A 20,280-nucleotide genomic window follows, 5' to 3' on the forward strand; every position below is an offset into this window, starting at 1 on the left:
ATGGATTTTTATACCACAACCAGTTATTATTGGCCTGGGACGTAGGAATTGCCATACTGGAACAAATCAATGGGTCACTGAGTCTGGTATTCTCCCATGAGAGTTGATCTGTACCAGATGCTTCAGAGGAAGGTGAAAAGGAGTGAGTGTGGAGATCAGTAGAATCCTGTCCAAGATGATGTCTCTAATGTCAGAAGGCAATTTCAGAGTTATGTTTAATGCAAACACCGGCTAGCTTTTGAACCTTTACTTTCCTACAACGCTGGGTGGAACAATTATTCTGATGCCAGCTTGCCAACAGGTCCAAAGGAGAAAATCAGCAGATTCTTGCCCAGTGCCCCCAGAAGAGGTAGTAATATAGAGGAGTGCAACCTCTGCCCTTTCCCTCACCCTATGGAAGAGAGGGGTATTTTGGGAGTGGGAGGTGGTAGGCTGGGATGAGAAGTGCCCTCCATATATTATCTCACCGCAAACTGGTGGGAATTCTCCACCTATGTTAAAGGTGAAAAAATCAGAGCTGCTTGAAATTCCACCAGTTTCCAAATGTCTTTTTTTATTGGCTATAACCTCAACACAGACTAGCTGGAGCATAAAGCACTTCAGCCACAGCCCATCCTTCTGTTCTCTGGCCCTTCCCCAAACCTGACCCACCCACTATGCAGAAACGGAGCGGGGGTGGGAGGGTTGGCAGAAAGGTGTTATAGCTGCTCTGTGCTAGCTGGAGAATCTTCAGAGTATCAGAATATTCTGTGGGGCCAATGCTAGCCCCTTTTGGGCTTCTCCGTGTAGTCAGTAGCATAAAGGGGCTGCTTTATAAAACAGACCCTGGCACTGGTGATTATTACATGGTGAAAATGATGTAACTGCACAGTGCCAAGATAATTTGCAGATACTGGAGAGTTACTTCTGAAAAAACAGCAATGAAGTAACTATTTCACTATACTGCAGGCACACAGTTTGTGCTTTGACAATCTCCCCACTGTGTATATTTCCTGTTAAGATCATCTAAATTTTGCAGACTTCTACAATGAGATTGAAAACAAAACTAAAAGTTCTAAACTATACACACACAGGTAATCAGTGTTATTTAGCCTTAATCTGTAATGTACCTTTAATAATTTTTTTTTAATCTTTTCATTATAAATAGACTCATAGACTTTAAGGTCAGAAGGGACTGTTATGATCATCTAGTCTGACCTCCTGCACAATGCAGGCCACAGAATCTCACCCACCCACTCTTGTAACAAACCCCTAACCTATGTCTGAGTTACTGAAGACCTCAAATTGTGGTTTGAAGATCTCAAGCTGCAGAGAATCCACCAGCAAGTGACCCGTGCCTCATGCTGCAGAGGAAGGCAAAAAACCTTCAGGGCCTCTGCCAATCTGCCCTGGAGGAAAATTCCTTCCCGACCCCAAATATGGCGATCAGCTAAACCCTGAGCATGTGGGCCAGACTCACCAGCCAGCACGCAGGAAAGAATTCTCTGTAGTAACTCAGATCCCAACCCATCTAACATCCCATCACAGACCACTGGGCATACTTACCTGCTGATAATCAAAGATCAATTGCCAAATTAATTGCCAAAATTAGGCTGTCCCATCATACCATCCCCTCCATAAACTTAGTGCTCAACGAAAATGACTGATTGATAGCACCAGGTACTCAAATCCTCTGTCCACAGAACAGAGAAAACATGAGCAATGACAGCCCAAAGTTCTCCATTCTGCTATTTTGTTTCAATCCTTATCTCAAGTTCACTTTGTTGTTCATTAAGCAATGACCATGCGCTTTGAACAGGGCCTGTACAAGGATATTTTGCGCCCTAGGTGAAACTTCCACCTTGCATCAGCCCACCCCAGCCCTTCCGAAAACTAGTAAGCTTAGCATTATACACAGCCTGTCAGAACGGGTAAGGGCTTTGTAATGTTTCTTTTTTACTTTTAAGGCATTTCAATTGTTTGCCATTGCCTCTGATGGTGTCCCATTCAAAGTCTTACTATTGTGCAAAGCTAAACAATTGAGCCTCGCATTGCATCACCAGCCAGGTTAGGCAGGGTGACAAATCCCTCTTGCCCCAAAGGGCCATTATCCCCTGGTGACTAATTTCTACTTCAAGTCTATAAAGCAGATTTTTAAGGTAAATACATTATTCCTTCAATATTACCCATGCACATATCTCACAAAGATTCTAACTCTTGATAAGTTACCAGCCTTGTGTAGATCCCTTCCACATTACTCTTTGTGGGTAAGTGCCCTGTAAGACATGTGAGGGGTGCAATGAGTTTGTCAGGCCTGCAGTGACAGCTGTTTGTGAAGATCAGGGGGCCCTTTTCCAAGGGGTGCTGGTGTCACAGTGAGCTTGGGGTGGCTGAAAGTATGGGGCAGGGCACTGAGGCTGGTGGGGCAGGTAACACTCACTGGGCTGGGAGGCAGGAGGTGCCGGGATGGGGCAGGGGCAGGTACCTGTCAGTATCCAGCACTTGGGCAGTGCCAGAGCCAGCAACCTCTTCACCTCGGAGTCTCCCCCGCTTGCCCGGGGGCCGCCACTCCTCTCAGGCTCCCTGGCCTGAGGACAGAGGCGGGGGGTGCCGCCACAGAGGAGACACAAGGGGTTAGACTCAGCTGGGGCCCTGCACCTGCCAGCCGAGAGCTGCAGGAACTGGGCGCCGCTTGGGGGGAGCTAGACAGCCCGAGCCCAGGGTGGCGGCAGCCTCCACAGCAGCAGGGGCAGGTGGGGAATGTAGCCTGCCATGGGGCAGGAGAGGCTGCGCTGCTGCTGCTGTTTCCTGCCTACAGCCATCCTTCTCCTATGCCCGGGAGCCACAGAACCCGAGCACGGTGAGGAGGGCTTCTCCCTGCCGAGCCAGGGCACTGCTTTTCGGCTCCCCCAATCACTTGGCGCCCTAGGCGACCGTCTAGTTTGCCTAGTGGTTGCACCAGCCCTGGCTTTGAAGGATGAGAGGGTATTGCAGACTATTCAGTTCTTGGCCTTTGTGATGAGTTTCTGTTAATGCTACTGTAATTGTGAGGATAGTTACTGCTGCTATTCATGGAGTACCATATGGCTGTAGAGTGCATTACAGACAATTGGAAATTAAGATCTGTGTACTAGGGAAGTCTTACCATCAAGGACCTGATTTTGCAAAAACTTAAATATGCACTCAGCTTTATGCATATTGGTCCCATCGATTTCACTGAAGTCAATGGGACTACTTGTGTGTAAAGTTGAGCATGTATTTATTTTTATTATCATAGCACCGAGGGGACCTCGTCATGGACCAGAACCCCACTATGCTAGGTGCAGTTCAAACACCAAATGAAAACACTGTTCCTGCCCACGAAGGGTTTACACTCCAAGTATAAGACACAACAGATGGATGTAGACAGATGTGGGGGGGAAGAACAAGGAAACGAGTATCGGTTAGCATGACAGGCAGTGGTGTCTGCACTCTAACAGCTTAACCATTGCCAAATCTTTCCATGACCAGGATGTAAAGGCCCAGTCCTCAGACGTGCTGAGCACCTGATCTCCCATTAACTGCAAAAGGAGTTGAGGCTGCTCAGTACCTCACAGAAGTTGCTCACCACTTGGTAGGATCAGAACCTGACTGATGAACAGTCCACGGAATCTTTTTTTGGTTACATACAGAGCTGGATTTAGGCCAATTCCCCAGAATCAGGCCCCGCGCCTAAAAGGGCCCCACGCCCGCGTCTAAGAGGGCCCCACACCTTAGGCATCTTTTTGATTTTTAAATTTTTTTTACATACCTGGCAGCGTTCCGGGTCTTCGGCTGCACGTCGGCTTCAGGGGGTCCTTCACTCGCTCCGGGTCTTCGGCAGCATTTCAGCGGCAGGGGTATCAGAGCAAGTGAAGGCCCCCTCACCACCGAAGTGCCACTGAAGACCCGGACCGCTGCCGGGTATTCGAATCAGGCCCCGCAGTTCCTAAAGCCAGCTCTGGTTACATAGTAGTAATTTACAGGAATGATATTGGTGCCACTTCATAGAAAGTGTAACTACTTTACACTGGGTTCTAGTGAGAGGAGACAGAACAGATTCTGTTAGCCAGGATGGCATCCTTGTCCATCTTTAGAAAGCATGCACGTGCTCCTATCTCTCAGAACTTTAGCAGTTTCCTACTATATGATTTTACTTTTGCTTTTCATGATAAATAGAGTTTAGAAAACATTTTTATGTATTCTTATTAGACTAAAAATCCACACTTAAAGTCAAATACAAATAAGTGGAGATTAAAGATTTGCTTTCACAGATCTCTGGACAAGCATATTGCTGCTTTACAAATTAACTGAAGAGCGAATACAGCTTCACCAACCCCATTCTTTCACTGGAAATGCTATTGCAGACAGGGCTGCTCCTAGGAAATCCCTAGATAAAGAAAGGAAACTAGAGTTGAACATACTGTAGGGGTTTGCTTGACTTTTTCCCAAAACTGTCTGGATCTGGTTACAAAAAACTTGCCAAAATACCTTTAAAAATAATTGTTCCTCTGCTAGTAAATCTGTGTTATGATGTTTTGATTTTTCCACTGTTGAATATAACTGCTGTATTTTCAAGTTATCCCCTTATTTTAGACAGCAATACATAGCAACGTATTTGGTGAACAGTACAGTACTATAGTGCTAGCTTAGCAAAAATAAATGTTTACAATATAAGGATTTTTTTTTTTACCTTTTTATAAAAGTTATTTTGAGTGTTCAGTCAATAGCATTTGAGGATTCAGGCAGTTTCAGACCTCAGACCTTTTTACTAATTGCAGCTGTGACTGTATAATTCTTAAAGATCAGATAGTAATTGTTATAAAACACATATTAAAGGCATAGATGTCTTAAAACATAATGACCTGATTCTGATCTCAGGTACATTCACATAAATCTAGAAAAGTCTATTGAGATTAAAGAACTAACTCCAGATTTTTGAGCTGAATTCAAAATCCAGTCTACCGCTTCTACACAGTTTTTTATCTGATTTTAAATTTAGACAGAAATGAAACTTCAGGAAAGGTTCAAGAAAATCAAGTACATTGCTGCAGAACTTCAGGCATGAGTAGATCCATTGACTTCCATGGGACTACTTCCATGTGAAAAGTTAAGCATAAGTGTAAGTGTATTCAGGTTGGGGGTCAGTGTGTGGGAGTGTGGAAATACCCACAGCTCTGAAGTTGGTGGCTCATCAGAAAATACATCTTCCTCTGAGAATTACTCTGATTGTTTTGGTGGCCATCTGGTGTCTCACTTCTCTGAAGCACTAATCCTTCTACTGTGTCCTCTGACCACATTCAAATAAAAATATTTTGGTTTGACTGTTTCTACACTGTACACTTCCATCTCTGAGCTCTCATTTCTTTTTGGTTAATTATATGGAATTCCACAGCTGAGGAGAAGACTGCTCCGAAGTCTGAAGAATCTGCCTGAGTTATTAGTCAGTGTTAAACTCAAGAACTTGAGCTCTTCTGATCTAGATTTGGTATATTTTCCTATTACAAACAACCGCTTTGCTTTAAATGAGCATGAATGGTTCATTGATACTGGTAGTTCAAAAGTCTCTGGTATACTCTCAGATGTGGATATAACACAAAAGTTGTGTTGCTTTAACTATAGCAGTATACATGTATATAACTAATACCTCCGCCTTTCTCCTTCTAGTGGTGATGCATTTGCTCTCCCTGAAGTTCCTATAGTAAGAGGTGATGCTTCAGTATGTGAAGCACAGATCTAGTGGGGGTGAAGCAGGAGGGGAGAGGGAGAGGGATAGCAAAGAGCATGGCAGCAACAAGGAATGCATGAAATAGCAGCTCCCATCTAGGTTCTGCCAGAGAAACACAGATTTTTAACTAGTTAGAGAGAGAGAGAGAGAAAGCTCATCACTTATTGTAAGCAGACAGCTGATTTTCTGTGTTACAGGCCAATGAGCAGACTTTAGTAGTGAAAGTTAGATATTCTACAGTAAAACGGGCATGTATTCTGACATGCAACAAGTATTTTCTATTTACTCTCATACACTAAATGTAAAAGCAGCATTAAAAATGTGTATCTACAAATAGCTTAGAGGCAAGCCAGATGTCTGACTCTGGCTGATAGATTGCTAAATATGGTGCTGTTACTTGCTCTGATACAGGGGTCTTGAGTACAGGTTACATTCCATTCTCTTGCCATTATACCATATTCTCGGCATCCCCCTACATTTTATATAAAGAAATGGCTTTTCCACAGTTAAGAATTCCAGCTCACTAACTCGAATATCAGTGACAGGATGTGTGAGGTTATAGCTCGTCTCTGATATCATGGGACCAACACTGCTGCAGCAACCCTGCATATAACTATATCCTCCTGAAATAGCCAGCATTATAAATGAGTCTTCAAGATTTGCTCACCATAGTTCATAACTCTCTCATCCCTCAATTCATTTTATCACTCAGATCCAGAAGGCCAATATTTAACTCATCTCTGCCCAAAGTCATTGGTGCCAGCTCTCACAATACTTGATGTTTTCCTTAAAGCCTCAGCTGCAGAATCAAGAGAGTGCTTGAGAATCTCAGCTTACCTTTTCTTTCTTCCTTTTTAAATGAAAGTTTCCAGCTCTTAGTTTCAGATAAAAGCTTGGAAACATGACCCAAGTGTGACTAAAGGCTCAGAAAAAGAACTATTTTTTTTTTAATTCTTATGGTTTTAAGCCAGCCTTGTGATGTTTGGGGGAGGGGGGCTTGCTCTTGCTTCCAACGGGTTTAGGTTGGCAGTACTACATCGTAGGCCTCAGAGTAAGGCCATGATCCTGCAGTGACTTACATACACACTCAACTTTATGCACATAGGCAACCCCACTGAATTCAGTGGGATTAATTACATATGTAAATGTTTGCAGGATTGGGAACTATATCCTTTAGCTAGCCTTCTAGAATTTATAAAGGCTTTATCACTATATCAGAGGGGTAGCCATGTTAGTCTGGATCTGTAAAAGCAGCAAAGAATCCTGTGGCACCTTATAGACTAACAGACGTTTTGGAGCATGAGCTTTCGTGGGTGAATACCCACTTCGTCAGCATTTGACGAAGTGGGTATTCACCCACGAAAGCTCATGCTCCAAAACGTCTGTTAGTCTATAAGGTGCCACAGGATTCTTTGCTGCTTTATCACTATACTGAACTACAATCCCGATCAGAATAACCAATGAACTTGTGGGCTTATTGTACTGCTTATCAGGTGGCTTCCTTAAGAGTCTAATAACCCTTCTCAGTTACTAGACATTTCTTGCTCATTTTAGCACAAACACTCATTTTTCCCTGTGAAATTCACAATAGCCTATTTTCTGGAGTAGCTACAGTTTCCAGACTTCTTATAAGTCTCTTCTTATTATTGTCTTTAAGCCTCACTCTTATTTCTCATTCTTAGGAAACATTCCCTCTTTCTAACTTCACCAGTCCTTTTATCCCAATGCTTAGGATGCTTCCTTCAGTGACAACACTTTATTCAGTGACAATCACCATATCTGATAAAGACTTAATTATTTTTAAACACCCCAGGAAGGGGCTTTGTGAAAGTTGTTTTCATTTTTTCAATTTTAATTTATGGCCTACTGGGCCAGCTTTCAAAGGAGCTCAGCTCCCAAGTAGGTACCAAAATAAAGGGAAGATTTTCAAATAAATTCAGAAATCAGAGCTCTTTTGAAACCTGGCTATGTGTCCCAATGGAAACAACTGGAGGCTGAGCACTTTTCAAAAATCGGTGCCTGGGCCACACCCAGTTTTGTGCTGATTTAACTAATCAGTTGAGAAACTGATAGGATGGAATCCGCAGAAGAATTTTGACAACGCAGTGCTGAGCACTATGGTGCCTCATTTATAGGCACCTAGAAAATCACACACTGGAACAGCAGACTGCTTCAAAAAGCCTGAGTTGGGTACCTAGGCTCCCCATACAATGAATGGGGAGAGGCAGACACTGAGAAAGGGATCCACAAATGCTGGAATGCTGAGTAGTCCCTGCCGAAGACAGCCAGGGAGAGATGCTGATGTGTTATGCCCTGCCCCTTTCTCAGAGAGAGGTTCCTAAATCCAGGTTGCAGGGAGGCACCTAGCTCTCCTGGCAATCCACAAATGGGAACCCCTCTCCTGGCTTAGGCACCTTCATAGTTTCTTATAGAAGAGAGTTAGGCTCTTGCCTCAGTCTCTCCTATTGATGCCATTCTACAAGTGAACAAAGAGTGACTAGGGGAGAGAGAGACAGTCTCTAATCCAGTAATTTGGAGCACCCACCTGGGAGGCAGGAGACCATGGGTTCAAATCTTTCCACCCTCTCAAGCAGAGAGGAGAGAATTGAACCCAGGTCTCCCGCTTCCCAGGCTAAAAGTTTTATAAAGTGAGTGGCAGCCAGATTTTGAATAGGACTCGATCAGTATGTGCTCTCTGAGTATGCATACTGGATCAGGCCCCTGGATAAGTTAGGTGGCTGAAAGCCCTGGTTTGTAAATTGCTCTTGCACTCAGGTGGGAGATGGGCATCTGGGAAGCTTGGAACAAGGCAGCTGTGCACATGTCTAGAGGGAAAAATGTAGGCACCGAGGGAATTTTTACTGTGAGAAATGTAGGCACCAAGTAAGTTTAGGCACCTACAGGATGTGATGGGTTCACAGTGGGGGATTTAAGTGTCAAAAAATGGGATTTATGTGTCTCAGTAGCTTCATGGAGTCCATGCACAGAATAAAATTGCTGCAGTTGCTAGTGTTGACACACTACACTGTAAATTTGCCTGAATGGAAGGGAAGTTATTTTGAATACCTGGCCCTGCTACTGGATGCTCAGTATTTGAAAGTCTGACTGTAACTTCTTTAAAAAAAAACATTTAGCCCATGATTTCTAAATCAAGCCCTTCCTGTTGTCACTGACTCTAATTCCTCCCACACTTTAATTTCCTCTTCTAATTTGAGTTCCTTTTTCACCTTGGATTTTCTCTACACAGGATGCAGTCAGGTTTTCACACAATAGTTGGTTTGATATATTTCCAAATTACCACTGCAGATACTCTGTCAGGTGACCAAACAAGGCTTTCCAAAATTTCTGATTAAAATAATCTATTCAAGAGACATTAATGCTCTCCTGATAAAGAGGAGACTAAAATCTCTTACCAATGCCCTTCACCCACATACATGAATTAATTAGGCTGGTCTGGGAGTTATGTTCCAGTCTACAAATGTTTGGGGCGAGCTCACACTGGCCTGTACAAAGGTGTTAACTACCTCAGGTTAATTGGCAATCTGTTTACCTCAGGATTAAAAACTTCTAGTGCAGCCAAATCCTTAGTGGAATATAAAATTCTGGTATTTAAAGGTAGAGTAGTTTATATACTCAAACTGTCGCAGAATGACAATACTATAAGAATATTGCAGGCACAGAATCTGCAAAAAAAAAAAAATCTCTAATATTCCCCACAGACTTTTTTCAGGAGAAAATAGTTTAGGCTGTAAATATTGTTCTCTTCTCTCCCCTTGTTTTACATACTTCTAGTGATGTACATTAGTAAACAAACATTCTAAAATCCAGCTGGATAGACCAATGATGCTTTATATTTTTATGAGATCTATTGCACTGTATGCTGTTGTTCTTGTGGAACTGGGCCTGTATTGGAATAGTTGTTAGTTAAGTATCTGTTTTAGGAAGGAACCCCTACAAGTCAAGCCAAAGAAGGTCAAATTTCCCATTCTTGTATGATGTACTGTATGCTTAAGTGTTGTTCTCTAGTGAGTGTTTGTCAGATGTTGTTTTTTTCCTCCCTTCAGTGGAGAAGGGTTTTCTTATTTTAAAAATCACACATACCTCCCCCTTGGGGGGTAGTTATGCTATTATTTTTGTTTTCAGTCTCAAATAAGCTTGCATTTCCTTGTCATAAATCTTCTAATGGGAGGGGGGAAATCTGTTGTAGCTAGTAAGTTTGCAAAATAAGGTTTTAAATCCTTAACAAGTCCACTGATGTAATCTACGTAATAGAGTCAGGGTGATATGCATACTGTTTCTTAATAATGCTTGCTGTGTGCCAGCAACTTAGAGATATACATTAATTTTTTAGCAGTGGGCAGAAGGAAGGAACTGCACTGATGCTGTGTCTTTTAATTCTTTACTCTATCAACTTGTTTTCAGAATGCTATAAATAGCACTGGAAGCTTGTTGTCTTTTTTTATGTTATTGTACTGATCAGTTTGTCTCCCAAGACAGGCTGTTGTCAAGGGAATGGGGCTTAATCAGCTGATTCTTATTTGGGAGGAAACAAAACAAAATATGTATCTAAATCTGATCAAACTAACTACTGAGAAAAGTGCATTGTCTTTTCTGCTTCACCATGAATAATACCATTTTTTCAGGAAAGAATTAATATTTTAAGAACATTGAAATGTTTGGTTTCAAACAACACCATTTATATACCATTTAAAAAAAATTCTCCCTGCATCATTGTTCAGAAACCATGAGTCTGCCATTGTTTCACTCGCCTTCCCTAGGGAAGCTTGCACGAAAAATAGACTAGGAAGGAAGGCTCTTCATGTATTTTGATGTTCAGCATCGGTGGGACAGATTTATTAAAAGAATGACTTGTCGAAGCCTCCCAATTCTAATTCACAGAAGTTTCTGCCTACTTTCCTGTCGGGCCATTCATGTGTGAATTATGAGCCATCCAATGCTTTGTGCAAATGCAAAATCCTGACTCTGCACAAGTGCCAATTTCTGTGGTTGCTGTCCATTGCACATTCAGGTGAATTTGCATGAGATCCCTGAATCCCACAGCAGATCTGCCAGATGTCAGGCATTTGGCTTTGATATCATGTCCCCCTACATACATAATTTGAATCTGTAGTGGCTCTTTAAAGATGAGCTGTTATTGATTAAGTGGAACACTGCTGCCAGGAAGCGGAGAGGGTACTATGTATCAGCCCTGAATGGCTGCTCTCTGCTCCCCTCTTGCTTGGGGAAGGAGCAGTTGTATGAGAGCCATTCTCTGTGGTCATCAAAAGTAAGGATCAAGCATAATGCCCTCAGAATGGCTCTTTCTCCTTGCTTGGCTATTGTGACATTTAAGCATCCTTACCCTGTGCCCTCCGTTTTTGTACAGCTCCCTTTTTCTCAGGCACCTACCTTCCTACCTTCTTTAGCTTTGAAAGTCTCTTGCTGTCACCCCCAGTCTAACAGCATCCTGTGTGGCTTACACATGGTTAAAGTATTTCTGAATCTGACTTTCACACTGGACACACTCACAAGAGAGAAGATGAATGATGTAACGTTTTATGGTCAGCACTAGTGAAAGTTATCTTCTTTACAGTAGGAGGCCACAAATGTATCTGAAACTAATGTGCATTTCAGAGACAGAACTATGGGTATAATAGTAATAGGAGCCAAAAGGAAAAATAGGCACATGATCACCCCTCAACATGGAGATCGTATTTACAAATCATGATAATCATTTCTGGTTTTACTTCTTGGGCGTATTTTAATATACTCTAGTTCAGCCATTTCTAGAGGCCTTAATTATGTGAAAAAACTGTTCTGAATTAGCAGGGGGTTTGGTGACCATGAAAAATTTTAAATGAAAATGAGGGTCCTCATGTTGCTAAAGTTTGAGATCCACTGAGCTAGACGGTAAAGAAATTAGAAGTGATGGAATGGATAAGACAGAGTCTGGGCCAAAATCACTTTGGGGAAGAAAGCTACTAGTGGCTCCTCGATACAGTGCTTGTGGTGTGTTACAGACCACCAGGATCCGATTTGGATATGGATAGAGACCTCTAATGTTTTTAATGAAATAAATACTATTAGGAATTGTGTGATTATGGGAGACTTTTGAAAAACAAATTCTGAAAGCGAAAGTAGGTAAGGACATAGAGGTGAACAGTAATTGGGATAAAATACAACGTGGTTTTACAAAAGGTAGATTGTGCCAGACCAACCTGATCTCCTCCTTTGAGAAGATAACTGACTTTTTAGACAAAGGAAGTGCAGTAGATCTAATCTACCTGGATTTCTGTAGGGCATTTGATACAGTTCCATGTGGAAAATTATTAGTTACATTGGAGAAGATGGAGATTAATATGAGACTTGGAAGGTGGATAAGGAACTGGTTAAAGAGGCAAGTACAACAGGTCCTACTGAAAGGTGAACTGTCATTCGGGAGGGAGGTTACTAGTGGAATTCCTCAGGTATCAGTCTTGGGATCAATCTTAACATCTTTATTACTGACCTTGGTGCACAAATTGAGTGTATGTAATAAAATTTGCGTATGACACAAAGTTGGGAGGTAGAACCAATATGGAAGAGGACCGGAATTTCATACAAGAGGATCTGGACAACCTTTTAAACTGGAGTAATAAAAATGGGATTAAATTTAATAGTGCAAAGTGCAAGGTCATGCATTTAGGGACTAACAAGAAGAATTTTTGCGATAAGATGGGCACTTATCAGTTGGAGGAGACAGAGGAGGAGACAGATCTGGGTGTATTGGTTGATCACAGGATGACTATGAGATGCCAATGTGATATGGCCATGAAAAAGGCTAATGCAGTCCTAGGATGCATCAGGTGATGTATTTCCAGTAGAGACAGGGAAGTGTTAGTACCATTATACAAAACACTGGTGAGACCTCATCTGGAATACTGTGTGCAATTCTGATCTCCCATGTTTATGAAAGATTAGTTCAAACAGGAACAGGTGCAGAGAAGAGCTGTTAGAATGATCCGAGGAATGGAAAACCTACCTTAAAGAACTTGACTTGTTTAGATTAGCCAAAAGAAGTCTGAGGGGAGATATGATTGCTCTCTAGAAATACATCAGAGGGGTAAGTACCAGGGAGGGAGAGGAGCTAAGCACCAATGTAGACAAAAAAAACAAATGGATATAAACTGGCCATCAGTAAGTTTAGGCTTGAAATTAGGCAAAGGATTCCAACCATCAGAGGAGTTAAGTTCTGGAACAGCCTGCCAAAGGGAGCAGTGAGGGCAAAAAACCTAACTGGCTTCAAGACTGAGCTTGATAAGTTTATGGAGGGGATAGTATGATGGAACTGCCTACAGTGGCATGTGGTCCATCGGCAACTGCCAATAGCAATAATCCCCAATGGCTGGAGATGGAACTCTAAGTAGGGAGGGCTCTGAGTTACTACAGAGAATTCTTTCCCAGGTATCTGCCTGGTGGGTCTTGCCCACTTGCTCAGAGTCTAACTGGTCGCCATATTTGGTGAGAGAATTTTTTCCCAGGTCAGATTGGAAGAGTCCCTAGTGGGGTTTTCACCTTCCTCTGCATCATGGGGTACAGGTCACTTGCAGGTTTAAACTAGTGTAAATGATGAATTCTCTGTAACTTGAAGTCTTTAAACCATTATTTGAGGACTTCAGTTACTCAGCCTATCATGGTATAATTTCCCCACTCTGAACCTTAGCGTCCAAAAGATGGGGTACCAGCATGAATTCCTCTAAGCTTAATTACCAGCTTAGAACCTGTAGCGCTGCCACCAACCAGGAATTCCAGTGCCTGGTACACTCTGGTCCCCTCAAAACCTTGCCCAGGGACCCCGCAAGACCCAGACCCTCTGGATCTTAACACAAGGAAAGCAAACCCTTTCCCCCACCGTTACCTTTCCCAAACTTCCCCTACCTGGGTTACCTTGGAAGATCACTGTGATTCAAACTCCTTGAATCACAAAACAGAGGACAATTCACCTTCCTCCCTCCTTCTCTTTCCCCCTCCCAGACTCTTCCTGAGAGAAATTAATCCTGGCACACTGAGAAATCAGCCTCTCTCTCCCCCTTCCCTCCTTTCTCCCCACCAATTCCCTGGTGAATCCAGACCCAATCCCCTGGGGTCTCACCAGAATAAAAAAACAATCAGGTTCTTAAACAAGAAGAGCTTTTAATTAAAGAAGGAAAAAACAGTAAAAATTATCTTTGTAAATTTAAAATGGAATAGGTACAGGGTCTTTCAGCTATAGACACTGGGAATACTCTCCCAGCCTAAGTATACAAGTACAAATTAAAATCTTCTCAGTAAAATAACAATTTGAACTCCTTTCAGCCAAATGCACATTTGAACTTCTTCCAGCCAAATACACATTTGCAAATAAAGAAAACAAACATAAGCCTAACTCGCTTTATCTACCTAGTACTCACTATTCTGGATCTATAAGAAACTGTATCAGGGAGATTGGAGAGAAACCTGGTTGCACGTCTGATCTCCCTGAGCCCCCAGAGTGAACAACAACCAAAACTAACAGCACAGCACAAAAACTTCCCTCCCTCAAGATTTGAAAGTATCCTGTCTTCTGATTGGTCCTCTGGTCAGGTGACAGCCAGGCTTACTGAACTTGTTAACCCTTTACTGCCAAAGAGATATAAAGTACTTCTGTGCTATTAACTTTTCTTATCTGTTTATGACACAGCCAGAGATTAGGGGTCTATTACAGGGGTGGATGTGTGAGCTTCTGTGGCCTGCAATGTGCAGGAGGTCAGACTACATGATCATGATGGTTACTTCTGACCTTAAAGTCTGTGAGTCTAAGGAATCCAGATATGAAATTGCAGAAATACAAACTGTGGTATGTAACCTATGACTTAAATCAACCTCTGTACCAGATGACTGGAGGATAGCTAATGTAACACCAATTTTTTAAAAAAAGGCTCCAGAGGTGATCCTGGCAATTGCAGGCTAGTAATCCTAACTTCGAAACCAGACAAATTAGTTGAAACTCTAGTAAATAACAAAATTATCAAACATGTAGATGAGCACGATTTGTCGCAAGACTCAACACTGCTTTTGTAAAGGGAAACCATGCTTCACTAATCTATTAGAATTCTTTGGGGGGGGTGTCAACAAAAAAGTTGGACAAGTGTAATCCAGTTGGTATACTGTACTTGGACATTCAGAAAGCCTTTGAGAACGTCCCTCACCAAAGGCTCTTATGTAAAGTAAGCAGCCATGGAATAAGAGGTAAGGTCTTTTCTCATTGATCAGTGACTGGTTAAAGACAGGAAACAAAGGGTAGGAATAAATGGTCAGTTTTCAGAATGGAGAGAGGTAAACAGCAGGGTGAGGGAAACAGCAGGGTCCCCCAGGGATCTGTGCTGGGACCAGTGCTGGTCAACACCTTCATAAATGATCTAGAAAAAGGGGTAAACACTGCAGTGGTGATGTTGGCTTGCAGAGGATACAAAATTACTCAAGATAATTAAGTTTAAAGCTGCTTATGAAGAGTTACAAAGGAATCTCACAAAACTAGGTAACTGGGAAACAAAATAGCAGATGAAATTCAGTGTCGATAAATAAATGCAAAGTAGTGTATAATCTCAACTATACATACAAAATGATGAGGTCTAAATTAGCTGTTACCACTGAAGAAAGATCTTGAAGTCCTTCTGAATAGTTCTCCGAAAACATCTGCTCAGTATACAGTGGCAATCAAAGAAGCTAACAATGTTAGGAATCATTAGGAAAGGGATAGATAATAAGACTATAAATATCATAATGACACAATATAACCCCATGGTACACCCACACCTTGAATACTGCTTGCAGATTTGGTCATCCCACCGCAAATATATATTAGAATTAGAAGTGGTACAGAGAAGGACAACAAAAATGATTAAGGGTATAGAACAGCTTCCATGTGAGGAGAGATTAAAAAGAATGAGACTGTTCAGTTTGGAAAAGAGACAACTGAGGTGGGGCTATGATAGAGATCTATAAAATCATGAATAGTGTGAAGAAAGTGAATAGGGAAGTATTATTTACCCCCTTCACAAAACACAAGAGCCAAGGTTCACCTAATGAAATGAATAGGCAGGAGGTTTAAAACAAACGTAAGGAAGTACTTCTTCACACAATGCACAGTCAACTGATGGAATTCATGGCCAGAGGATGTTGGGAAGGCCAAAAGTATAAATGGGTTCAAAAGAGAATTAGATAAGTTCATGGAGGATAGGTCTATCAATTGCTATTAGCCAAGATGGTCAGGGATTCAATCTCACACTCTGTCTCTAAGCCTCTGCCTGCCAGAAGCTGAGGCTGGACAACAAGGGATGGATCACTTGATAATTGCCCTGTTCTGTTCATTCCTTCTGAAGCATCTGGTATTGGTCACTATCGTAAGACGGGAAGCTGGGCTAGATGGACCATTGGTCTGATCCAGTGTATGTTCTAAACCAGTTTTGGGTAGGGGAGTTCAAAGGGGCAGATGGAATCCTTTGTCCAAAAACCTAAGCTGTGGAGCAGCTCTGCAGTTGGTTATGCAGCCTGTTGGATACAGTAGCATCTCTTGTTAGAGGACTTGGCAGTACTGACCAGTCCTGGATCAATTAGCCACGTCACTGTCATTCTCCCTATGAACACTACTATGGAGCACTGTGGTGTGCAAAGTTCCCCCATCATGGCTTCTCTGAACCCTACCCTTCCCATGCTGCTAAAAGATGGAGGTTCCACTGTGTTTACGGCCTTCTGCCATCCTTCCTTGTTACAAACTACGATTTGGTCCTTTATGTACAGTATTGCTAGATCAGAGTTCACTATAAAAGATTCCACAGTATCTGGTTTCACTTACAACAATGTCTTTTGGACATAGCTATTCCCTTGTTCGGTAAATGCAATAAATGTTGAACAAAATTCTGCAGCATTTGAAGTGGGCCTATATCATTTTTAACAAGTTTAGAGGATGTCAGTGATTTCAGTTGTGGTTAGTGAGGCAAATATGATCCATTCTTAAACATTCTGTGGAGGACTTTAAATACTTTGCTAATGCAAGCAATTTGAAGTAAAAATGTAGTTATCTGCATAGTAATAAGTAAAAGTACTGATCACTTACGTGTTAACTTAAATGCTTGTGAAAAGCTCTCTAGTGGGGAAAAATCTAGAACGGTGACTTTTCCATCCTACTGCCTGTATTAACTGTGGTCCAAATAGATGGCTTATTTACTCTTCCCGCCATGGATTTAAAGGTACAGCATTTACATTGCCCATGTGGTCTTCCCTCTTCTTATTTATTTATTAGTAGTCATGTTTGTTTACAGTAGTGCCTAGGAACCAACCAAGAATTGGGGCCCCATTGTGCTAGGTGCTGTAGACAGTCCCTCTCCTGAAGAGTTTACAATTTAAATAGACAAGACAGATATAGAAGAAAAGAGTAAAAATATAGAGGATATTCTAAAGGCAACTTCTCTTGTGCCTTCTGCTGCTATTACATTTTCCTGTTCGGCTGTTTGCACTCAGCTTTTTGTCTTTCCCTTTAGCAATCATGTGACTGAAGCTCCTGTTAAGAAGAGTATCCATTTTCTTTTAGAAAATGGTTTACTGAAAAAAAACAACCAAGAATGCTTTAACCTTGTAAAGAATGTCTCTCTCACATTTCCTCTGTGAAGTTTATGAGTGAACCAAGAACCACTGAGGTGCTTGAATGTCAGAGCTGGAATGTTCACCTGTGTCTCTGTCACTAGGCAAAAGAAAAATAGGCTTCTTTTTTTAATTAGCAGGGAAAATTCTACACATACAATTGTGCCAGTTTAACTAGAGGGGTAGTTTAAATGTAACTTTGTGTCTAGACATTCTGAAATCTGTTTAAACCTGACCTATTGGTTTAGTGCATCTCTTACCAGTATAACCAGTTTTAAACCAATATGAGTGCCCTCACAGGGGGTTTGCACTAGTTTAACTAAATCAATTTTTAAACTAATTTAAGGTAAACGGCTGTAACTTGTGTATGTAGACCACCTCTTAGTAGCCTCTTGCAGCAAAGATGTCTTTTGGTTTTACAACTGACAACAGGAGCCATGACTTGAGATTGTTAAAGTTTAAATGCACATTTGTTCACAACATGTAATGTTTTTGTTTCTTTGTGCTTGCACTTATGAAAGTGATTCAACAAGTATGAAAAAGATCACCCATTGTACTGGCAATATACTCTGTTTCCAAAAAGAACTCTCTCACCGCATTTCTCAAGAGCTCACTACCTGTATGTTCATTTAAACAGAACTAGCCAGACCACAATATCACCATTTAAATAACTTCCAATAATATTACAATCACAGAACAGAATGATTAGTTTGCTTAATGAACTTCCTGCATATGTGGGTTCGAGGATAGATAACTTAATTCATTACGACTTCCTACCCAGGCCTATGTCGCCATAGGCCTTTCTCCCTTCCCAGAAACAGCACTTCTGAATAGCAACATCTATCCAGAAAGGTGATGTGTCAAGAGATAATCATAACATATTTTACACTGTGACTCAGTCCCCAGAAATATTAGTGTTGTGTCCCAACTTACAGGGAGTGTCTTAAACAAAGCACTGAGAATTGGTACGTAACTATGTCAACTGTATCTACTACAGTATCTGAGTGTTCCAGCTAAGCTCTTAAGATCCTGTCCCAGCAAACAATAGGCACACTGTAAAATTTGGAGTAAATTATCTCCTTTGAAACAAACTTGTTAATAATTTAGAGGGGACAGCCCCAGAGAATTACAGTAAGGTTATTTACAAGGTGTTGCTACCTGTGTCCAACAAGCCTTTATTACTTCTAAACCTATGATTAACCAGCTATGACTTTTATTGTATTTCTATGATAAGACCAAAAAAAACCCCTTAATGGGATGAGCTAGCCTTGCTGAGTAACATTATAATCTTATTGATGTTGCCTTTGTCTACTCCCCTACCCTTACAGTTACTGCTGTTTCATTAACCGTCTCCTTGTATCATTTCAGAACTAAATTGGGAAGTTTCTTGGGGCAGAGATTTTGTATCTCATCTCTGTTTGGAAGCACCTAGCACACTCTCTGATGCAATTAAATTATTGCCATTTCATCTGCCTAGTGAAGAAAAAGTTGTTTTTAAAAAATACTCATTGGCAAAAACTCCTCTCTGATTTTGCTTCCTATGAACTGAAAGACTGCAATCCAGAACATATTATATTTTCACTCAGCTAAAAGTTAAGGTTGCACATTACCCACAGTTTCGTCTCAAACTCTTAAGAGGTGTCTTTCATTTCTCAAAAGAATGCTATGGATCAAAATTTGAAGAGTAAACCTTACTAGTTCTCCATGAAGGAGTAATGGGCATCAACGTGTCTAGAATCTAGGCCAATTTCCTTTGCAGGCAATTATGTTAAAAAGTTTGAAAAGATGTTGTTCTATGATATTCCTGTGTTAGAAGGCAGGGTTACATGGTAAGCATTAATGCTGTTACCAGCAGGGGCAGCGCCAGGCACCAGCACACAAAGCACATGCTTGGGGTGGCAAGCCCCTGGCGGCGCTCTGCTGCTCGCCGCAAGGGCGGCAGGCAGGCAGGCTGCCTTGGGAGGGGCCGCTGGTCCCGCAGGACCAGCGGACCCTCCACAGGCATGCCACCGAAGACAGCCTGCCTGCCCTGCTTGGGGGGGCAAAATGCCTAGAGCCACCCCTGGTTACCAAAACAATAATTCTACATTTCCAGCCTTTCTGGGTTTTTTTGAAATACACTCAAATGAGGTTCCATTTAAGATTTTATATTTCTAATTCTAATTCTCTCTCACTGAAGATTTTTTTGTTGTTTGTTCTGGGAATTATACATAGCTTGGAACAGAGCATGAGCTTTATGAATGTAATATGTTTCTTTCCAAATAAGTACCTAACACTTCACACTACATACTATGTCTGATGATCTGATTGCATTCCTCCAGAATCTCTACCTTCTCTTGTCCTGTACCTTTGATTTTTTTTTAACCTTTTGGAAAGTCTCTCTAGGTAACATTTTGGGTTACATAGAAATGATTATGCTTCCAGTCCCTGCCCAAATACTGGGACTGAGCACCTTCAACTCCCGTTTGAAGCCAGTGGTAACCGATGATACTTAGCACTTCCCCAAAGACACTTGGCAGCTTACAGGGTCACGCCTGGGAATGTGGAATTCCCATTAGTAGTCTATGAATCTTGAATGTTTGTAATTATATAGCACTGAGTATTCTTGTTGCTGTTTACCACAAAGCTATCTTTAATTGTGGGATAGCACTTTGATACCACGGTGATATGAAATCTTACAATAATGTAGCAATAGTATTTAATCTGAGGTTTGTACATAACAACACAAATGGTGAGAATGAGTTACGTAGGAAGGGTGATCTAATTGTTAGGGCACTGGACTGGAACTCAAGACCTGGATTCAGTTCTTGGCTCAGCCACAGACACATACCTTGTCCAAGTTGCTTAGTCTACCATGTTTTTTGTCTGTAAAAATGGAAACTGTATTTGTCTCATAGGTGTTGTAAGGATAAAAAGCC

At 41.6% G+C, this 20,280-nt stretch overlaps 1 protein-coding gene across 3 annotated transcripts in view; it reads left to right on the forward strand.

The window, feature by feature from the left end:
- The window catches only part of RASGRP3 (RAS guanyl releasing protein 3), a 119,183-nt gene that overhangs the window by 34,773 nt on the left and 64,130 nt on the right, over window positions 1–20,280 (forward strand). The gene's annotated exons all lie outside the window — the stretch shown is intronic.

This window comes from Gopherus evgoodei, chromosome 3 (assembly GCF_007399415.2).
Source record: "Gopherus evgoodei ecotype Sinaloan lineage chromosome 3, rGopEvg1_v1.p, whole genome shotgun sequence".
NCBI classification, from domain to species: Eukaryota; Metazoa; Chordata; order Testudines; family Testudinidae; genus Gopherus; species Gopherus evgoodei.